Source organism: Odocoileus virginianus, chromosome 18 (genome assembly GCF_023699985.2).
Source record: "Odocoileus virginianus isolate 20LAN1187 ecotype Illinois chromosome 18, Ovbor_1.2, whole genome shotgun sequence".
Lineage (NCBI taxonomy): Eukaryota > Metazoa > Chordata > Mammalia > Artiodactyla > Cervidae > Odocoileus > Odocoileus virginianus.
In genome coordinates, this window is record NC_069691.1 from 47,746,596 (window position 1) to 47,754,900 (window position 8,305).

An 8,305-nucleotide genomic window follows, 5' to 3' on the forward strand; every position below is an offset into this window, starting at 1 on the left:
GTTTCCATTGTTCCCCCATCTATTTGCCATGAAGTGATAGGACTGGATGCTATGATCTTAGTTTCCTGAATGATGAGTTTTAAGGCAACTTTTTCACTCTCCTCTTTCACTTTCATCAAGAGGCTCTTTAGTTTTTTGCTTTCTGCCATATGGGTGTTGTCATCTGCATATCTGAGGTTGTTGATATTTCTGCTGGCAATCTTGATTCCAGCTTGTGCTTCATCCAGCCTGGCATTTCACATGATATATGCATCATGATAAGTGATATGTGCATAGATATTTTGTGTCATTTTAAACTTCATAAAATTAAAAAACCTGTGCAATGTTTTATTAAGATCATTTTAAAACAGTTGTCACTATTTTAAAAAACATCTTTATTGAAGTGGAGATGACAAAGATGACAAAACTGCAGATATTAAAGTGTACAGTTTGATAAATTTTGACACATACATACTTGAATGTGAAACCATCATCACATTCAAGGTAATGTACATATCTGTTTCTTCCAACCATTCTGCATGACTTTTTCCTCACCAGTTTTATTGAGGTATAATTAATGAGAAAAATTGCATGTATTTAAAGGAGTAAAATGTGATGATTTTAAGTATGTACATTGCAAAATGATTAGCACAATCAGGTTAATTAACACATCTCTCACCTCAGATATTTACCATTTTGTGTGTGTGTGGTGAGAATATTTAAGATATAGTCTTGCAGCAAATTTTAAATATTCAATATAGTGTTATTACCTAGAGTCACCATGCTGTACCTTAGATCCCCAGTACTTCTTCATCTTGTGGTTGGGAGTTTGTTCCCTTTGAGCAACATGTCTCCCCTCCAGACACCTAGAAACTGCCATTTTACTTTCTGGTTTTCTCAATTTGTGTTCTTTGAGATTTTGCATTTAAGCGAGATCAAATGGTATTTGTCTATGTTGAGCTTTTTTTCACTCAGTGTGATGTTCTCTAGGTTTATCTATGTTGTCACAAGTGGTATGATTTCCTTCCTTTTTATGGCTGAATAGCATTCAGTATGTATGTGCATACTGGGTAGTATGTATGTACATTTTCTCTATCCATTTAGTGTTGCTGGTCACTGAGGTAGTGTCTATATCTTGATTATTATTAGTAATGAATGTAAGTGTGCAGATGATTCTGAGATATCATTTCAATTTACTTTGAATATGTACTGAGAAATGGAATTGCTGAATCACATTGCAGTTCTAATTTTGTTTTTTTGAAGAACCTCTGTAGTGTTGTCCATAGAGGCTCTATCAGTGGTGCTCAAATGTTCCTTTTTCTCTACGTCTTTGCTAATATTTGCTATCTCTTGTTTTTTTTTTTTTTATAATAAACATCCAACAGGTGTGAAAATATATATCATTGGATTTTAAAAAATTTTTTATTTTTTTATTTGGCTGTGCTGGGTCTTCATTGCTGTGGGAGTCTTTTCTCTAGTTGCAGGGCGCGTGGGCTACTCTCTAGTCATGGTACACGGGCTTCTCGTTGCAGTGGCTTCTCTTGTGTGGAGCGTAGGCTCTAGAGTGTTCAGGCTTCAGTGGTTGTGGCACACACCCCGAGGTTGCAGCTCCTGAGCGCTACAGCGCAGGCTCGATGGTTGTGGTGTACCAGTCTCCTGTGTTTACCACTGAGCCACCAGGGAAACCTGTCCTTGGACTTTGGTTTGCATTTCCCTGATGACTAGCAATGTTGAGAAACTTATCTGCCCATTGGTCATTTGTATGTCTTCTGTAGAAAATTGTCTATTCAGGTCCTTTGCCTATTTTTAATTAGCTTTTTAAAATTTGCTGTCAAGTTGTGTGAGCTTCTTTGTATATTTTGGATATTAATACCTTGTAGATATATGATTTGTAACCGCATAGGTTGCCTTTTCATTTTGTTGATAGCTTCTTTTGCTCTACAGAAACTCTTTAGTTTGATGTAGTCCTACTTATTTTTTTTTTTTTTTTTGCTGTGTGTGCTTTAGATTTCATGTTAAAAACATAATTGCCAAGACCAATATCATGGAGTTATTTCCTCATGTTTTATTCTAGGAGTTTATGCTTTCAGGTCTTACATTTAAGTCTTTAATACATTTTGAGTTAATCACTCTGTATACTGTAAGGTAAGGGTCCAATTTCATCCTTTGCATGTGGCTATCCAATTTTCCCAACACCATCTTATTTTTTATAGAAGTATAGTTGATTTACAATGTTATGTTAATTTTGCTATATAACAAAGTGATTGTTACATCCTTTAAACAAATTCTTTTCCATATGGTTTAATCTCAGGATATAAAATACAGTTCCCTGTGCCACACAGTAGGACTCTGTTGGTTATTCATTCCATATATAATAATTTGCATATGCTAACCCCAGACTTACAGATGGTTATATGCCCAGGATTAGGATTGCTCAACACTATTTATTAAATGCATCATAGATTTCCTATTGTGTATTCCTTGGCAACATTGTCAGTTGTTAGTTTACTGAATGTATTTGGGCTTAGCTGGGCTCTTCATTCTGTTCCATTGGTTTGTGTCTATTTTTATGCTAGTTCCACACTATTTTGATTACTGTTTTGACTGTATTTGGGATGATTAGGTTGTAAAGGAGATGCCTTCTTGAATGGAATCTGTGCCCTTACCAAAGAAGCTCCGGAGAGATCTTTTGTCCCTTCCATCATGTAAAGTTACAGTGAAAAAACAGACCCTCACCAAACACTGAATCTGTTTGCACCATGGTCTTGGACTTCCCAGCCTCCAGAACTGTGAGAAATCAATGTGTTTTGTTGATAAGCCACCTATCTTAACCAGCTCATCCTTAGAGATCTTACTCCTGGGGAAGGCCTGAGGCATACTCCCATGGCCCAGTTTAATTTACACCATTCTTTTAGTTGGAAGCACACATGTCAAAAAGTAGATCAACGTCAATGAAAGGAGGAAGCCTTTCAGGTCTGATGAAGGGACATGTTTCTGATCCTAGAACTTCCCAGCAGAAGATGGGAAGAGCCTTGTTTCAAGCTGGGGTGGATATTGGGGTTCATTGTGGCCCATTCTGCCATATAGGGCTGATGGGAGAATCCATGGAAGTCAGAGGGTAGGAGAACATTGCTGCCATCTCTTTAGCAACTGGCAGACTTCAGACCAGAGGATCAAAGGGTGTGAGCATAGCAGCTTCTCTGATCATTGGGAAACTTGACCTAAATCTTGGGTCTTCTGGGGCACGACCTAGAACCCTCCGCTCTGTCTCCAGGTTCCTCTAGCTGCGGGGCGAGACTTAGAGTGAGGATTAAGATCAGAGTTTCAGTATATCTAACAGCCTGCAAGCTCTGAGCAAGAACTTCAGACCAAAACATAAGTCCAAACCCATATAGGAAAAAAAATGTAGCTAGCTGGTTACATATAACCATGACGTGAGGATACTAAAGAAATCCCTGTTTGGACCTGGAGAATTTCAGAGAGGAAAGTGGGGTCTGGTTGTCTCAAGCAATCAAGAGACACTTCTGCCTGGAAGGGACTGTGTAATCAGGTGAATCCATTACTGCCTTTAGCAAGATTCTATTATGTTTGGAGTCTTAGGACATTCTGTGAGGAGACGTTGGCTTGGAACTGGTCCCTGGCCACACACAAAGAAGAATGTTTTCAGGGCTTTCTTTCCAGATCAGATGCCCTCTGCCACTGGCCAGATGCCCAGAAGTCCCCTGGGCTGGTTTGCCTTCTTCCTTAGCTTCAGACAGATTGTCTATAGAACATGATTTTTTCCTTTGGGCATTTGAATCTCTTCCTGGTCCTTGAATTTCCTAGCACAGTTGAGGCCAACGGGGCTGTCCTCATCTCCGTGGATTTCTGTGCAGGCTGTGAGAAAGGCAGTTCTATAGCGCTGGTCATGGGCCTGGTGTGTGACAAATCCTCAGCCTTACTCATAACTCTGAGCAGATCAGCAGCCCACCCTGCCCTTACTCAGAATCATGTCTGTAAGAAGTGAGTTACAGACCCAATGTGGGGAAAATACAGAAGGGCCATGATTACTGTGAGCGTGGAGGTGAAATGTAGCATGGGGCATGGAAATGGAGAGCTCCAGAGAGCAGGAAGGTTCAGTCCAGTTCAGTTCAGGGTGGCCAACATTAGTGGCGCTTTATGCCAGGCCCTTTGCTGGGTTCCAGGGACATAGAGAAGATTCTCGTCCTCAGTTGCATGGGCCGTAGGTTATAATTTTCATATAATGAAGTAACGGGCTTCCCTGGTTGCACAGATGATAAAGAATCCTGCTACAATGCAGGAGACCTGGTTTCCATCTCTGGGTTTCATCCCTGGAAAAGGGAATGGCCACCCATTCCAGTATTCTTGCTTGGAGAATTCCATGGATAGAGGAGCCTGGTGGGCTATAGTCCATGGGGTTGCAAAGAGTTACACATGACTGAGCAACTCAACTAATACACACATAATGAGGTAAAAGTTGTGAACAGGTATTATGTACAGATTGCTATGGAAACTTGGGGCACCAAAATGAGGTTTGAGAGAAGCAGGAAAGGCTTTCTGGAGGAGTTGAATCTTTAAGGGTAAGTAGGAATTATCCAGGAAGTACAAGAAAGAGGGCTCTAGGAAAGATCAGTAGATCCACAGACTCAGGGTACAGAGGTAGAAAAGTCTGGTATGCAGGTGGGAACACATATTTAGGTATTACTGGACCATGGATGAGGTTGTAGTGGGTGGAAGAGCCTTGTTACAAAGGTCTATGAGTGAAATTTTATTAATTTATTCAATTTTATTATTTTTTAAAAATTTTATTTTTTATTGAAGTATAGTTGATGGACAGTGTTTCAGATATACCATTATTTGGAATCAATTTTAGGTCTATAATTCTCCCAATGTGAAGAACATAGGCCATTGAAGTAATTGTTTAAGAACACACTGATTGGTGGTAAATAATTTGTAAGATTATTTTGTTAGGTAAAATTTGTCTTTTTCCCATAAAAGTGAAAAGGAACAAAAGGAAAATACTTAAAAATTCTTGTCTAGAGAACAGCTGAAGGATGTTAAAATTTTGGGGGTGTCCTTATTTCTGTTCCATTGATCTATGTGCCTGTTTTTATTCTAGTACCATACTGTTTTGATTACTATAGCTTTATGATACAGTTTATAATTAAGAAGCATTATAAACTATGATATAGTTTATAATTAAGAAGCAAGAAGCAAGATGAAGAAGCTTTGTTCTTCTTTCTCAGCATTCTTTTGAGTATTTGAGATCTTTTCTGGTTCCATATTAATTTTAGAATTGTTATTTCTATTCTGTAAAAATGCCATTGGAAATTAGCATGTAACCCCTTTTCAACTCTTGATGAATGAATGATTCTTGGCATTAAGTGTCCGTAATTACCAATGGCACAATCAGAGACACAACCAGATATTATGAAGTTTTGATGAAACAAGAAAACTTGTAGTTCTGCTAAAGGGATTGAACCTGAGTCTGATCAAGTGTGTGGATCCAGTTGCCTGCCTTCAGGAAATATGAGGACAGAGGTACAAGTTAAACTTCACCATAAGTGAGTACCCAGTCAGCAAAATCCAGGTTGTGGGTAAATCTACAGGTCAGGTGTCCTAGGCTACTTAACGGGTAAATTGTAAGAGAGCAGGAAGGAGAACACTTAGATAATAAGAGACCAAACGATATATCAAGTAAAAAAAAAGCAAGATGAAATTTTATTTTTGTAAGAATGGTGAGTTGTCTGGTAGAAATAGAAATTCAAGGACATGATTACAATAAAAGTCAAGGGTTGTGGTAACTTGAGAGGGTTATGACTGGGATGGGGTTGTATGGAGGTGTTTCTGGGGTGCTGCAGAGTTGTGCTTTTTATCTGAGTAGTGTTTATTGTGGGGTTAAGCATATAATAATTTGTGAAGCTCTGCATTTGTCTTGTGGGTTTTTTATATATGTGTTATATATTTTACAATAAAAAGTTCTATTTTTTTTTAAAAAGGAAATTAATGAGAAAGCAACATAACTTAGGAGATGTGTGTGCATGTACTACGAGCCTGGTTGGGAGGATGAAATGTGGCAGGAGACTTGACACTTATTCCTCCAAAGAAGAAAGAAAAGAAGAAAAATACATATACATTTACAGATATATGCTTGCTTATTGAGTGAGTAGGCTGGGAATAGGGTCAATGGTAGATCGTTTAAAACCCTCTGACATCTCTATTTTTCTGAACCAGAAACTAAGTTACTTGCTGAGAGTAGGATGGACTGTGGTGGGTGGTGAGGTCAAATAGCCTCTGAAGTGAGGAGAGTGACCTCGTCTAAACTCAGCTTGCTTGCAGCACTGTGTGGTATTCTCCAGTGGCTTTTAGAAGCCCAGGAATTTCTACTGGGCTGATCTGTGGTTGAATCTTCTTCCATGTGGTGTGATAGAAGAAAAAAAAAACTTAGTGTCCTGGAAAAAAAATTGTTTGTTGTGATGCCATTTGGGTCATAGAATTACCCAGGAAAATGAAAGATGAAAGGTTAATGTTTGTCATGGATTAAATTGTGATCCTTCAAGGATGTTGAAGTCCTAAACTCTAGTACCTGTGAATGTGACCTTATTTGGAAATAGGGTCTCTGCAGATGTTTGAGTTGAAAATCATTAGGATGGGCCCTAATTCAGTATGACTGTTTTCGTATAAAAGGGCAAAACTGGACACAGGCAGAGACACATACGGAGAGAAGACAATACGAAGACCTGGGGAGAACACCATCTACCAACCACGGAATGCCAGGGGCTGCCAGGAGCTGGGAGAGGGGCTTGCAGCACATCCTTCCTTCACAGGCCTCAGAAAGAAGCAGTTCTGAAGACAGCTTGATTTCAGACCTCTAGCCTCCAGAGCTGTGAGACAATACAGTTCTTCTGTTTAAGCCCCTCAGATTGTAGTGCTTTATTATGGCAGCCTTAGGACTTAATCCAGTGCCCTAGAAGAAAACTCGGGTTTGGTTGATATGATGTGTATGTGATGTACATGGTCCATGCTCTCATTGAACTTGTAGTCAAGTGATGAAGCAACTACTAAATCAAAAAACATATATACACAAATTCTAATATTTCATATGATAATAATGAAAAAAGATCCTATGAGAAAATTTAACAGGGGAGAATATAATTTAGGTGGGTAGTCTCCAGGAAAATTTATTCCATGGGGAACACTGAGAATATCTCTTTAAATGAGTAAATGTGAGGTGAAGACTGGGGGGCAGGGAGGTGGATTTCCCGGATGTGTGCACAGCATGGGCGGAAGCTGTGAGGTGAGCTTGTTTCAGAAAAGTGAAGTCCAGTGAGGTGGCCCATGTGAGGCAATGGGCACATGAGATGGGTAGGGCTGCAGGAGGCAGCTGGGCCGGATGGGGGGGCTTGTTGTCTATGTAAGCAGTTTCTACTTTAGCCCAATAGGAGGACAATGAAAGGTTTTATGTGTGGCAAATGCATGATCCAATTTCAGTTCTATAAAGGTCATTTGATAATTGCATGAAAGAGGAGCAATAAATATGTAAAAATGACATGGGACACCAGTTAAGAGGCCATTTCCTTAGTCTTAGGACAAATGCTCCTTGCCTGTTGTTCCATGGTGCGTGGAGCCTCAGCAGATGAATGACCCCAGTCACCAGAAGCTCCTGGGAGGCCGTACCCTCCAGAGGACAAGCCAGCATTTTGCTGGAATGCAGGTGGAAAGATGTGCTGGGAGAAGGTGAGAAGCAGCAGGAGTTGCGGTTCTGCAGGGCATGTTGGCAAGAGTCAAGTTAGAGGCCAAGAAGCTTGGCTGGAGAAGAGGAGATCAGAGCCAGATGGGGGTGCGTGAATATATTTCTGGCTGCACTTGTTGCTCCAGGCTGGAAAGTGGTTCTCATATCCCTAAGTGCACCCATGCTCACTTGGTCATTTCCCCAAATTCGTGTCTTTTACTTTTTCTTTACATATTTTTGTTCTGCAGTTCTTTTTAGGAGTCATCCCCATCTCTGTAATCAAAATCATATCGCACACTTCCTGAAAGTGGAATGCATGAAGCCAAAGTGATACATGTATGTAAATTTTCATGGACGTGAAAAGCATACAGGAGGGAGTAATGGAAGAATTTATTCCTGTCCTGCTTCTTTTGTCTCCTGTTAGAGGAGCCCTATTTCTCTCATCTCTAGTTTTTTCCTTCTCTAGTTTTAAATATCTTCTTCTGTTCTCTGGGTCTAACCGTCCCTGAAGTGTACATTTTACAAAGGACATTTTACAAGAATTGCTTTGCTTGGCCTCACCACAAGCCTCTGTAATAGGAAGCATTAATGGTG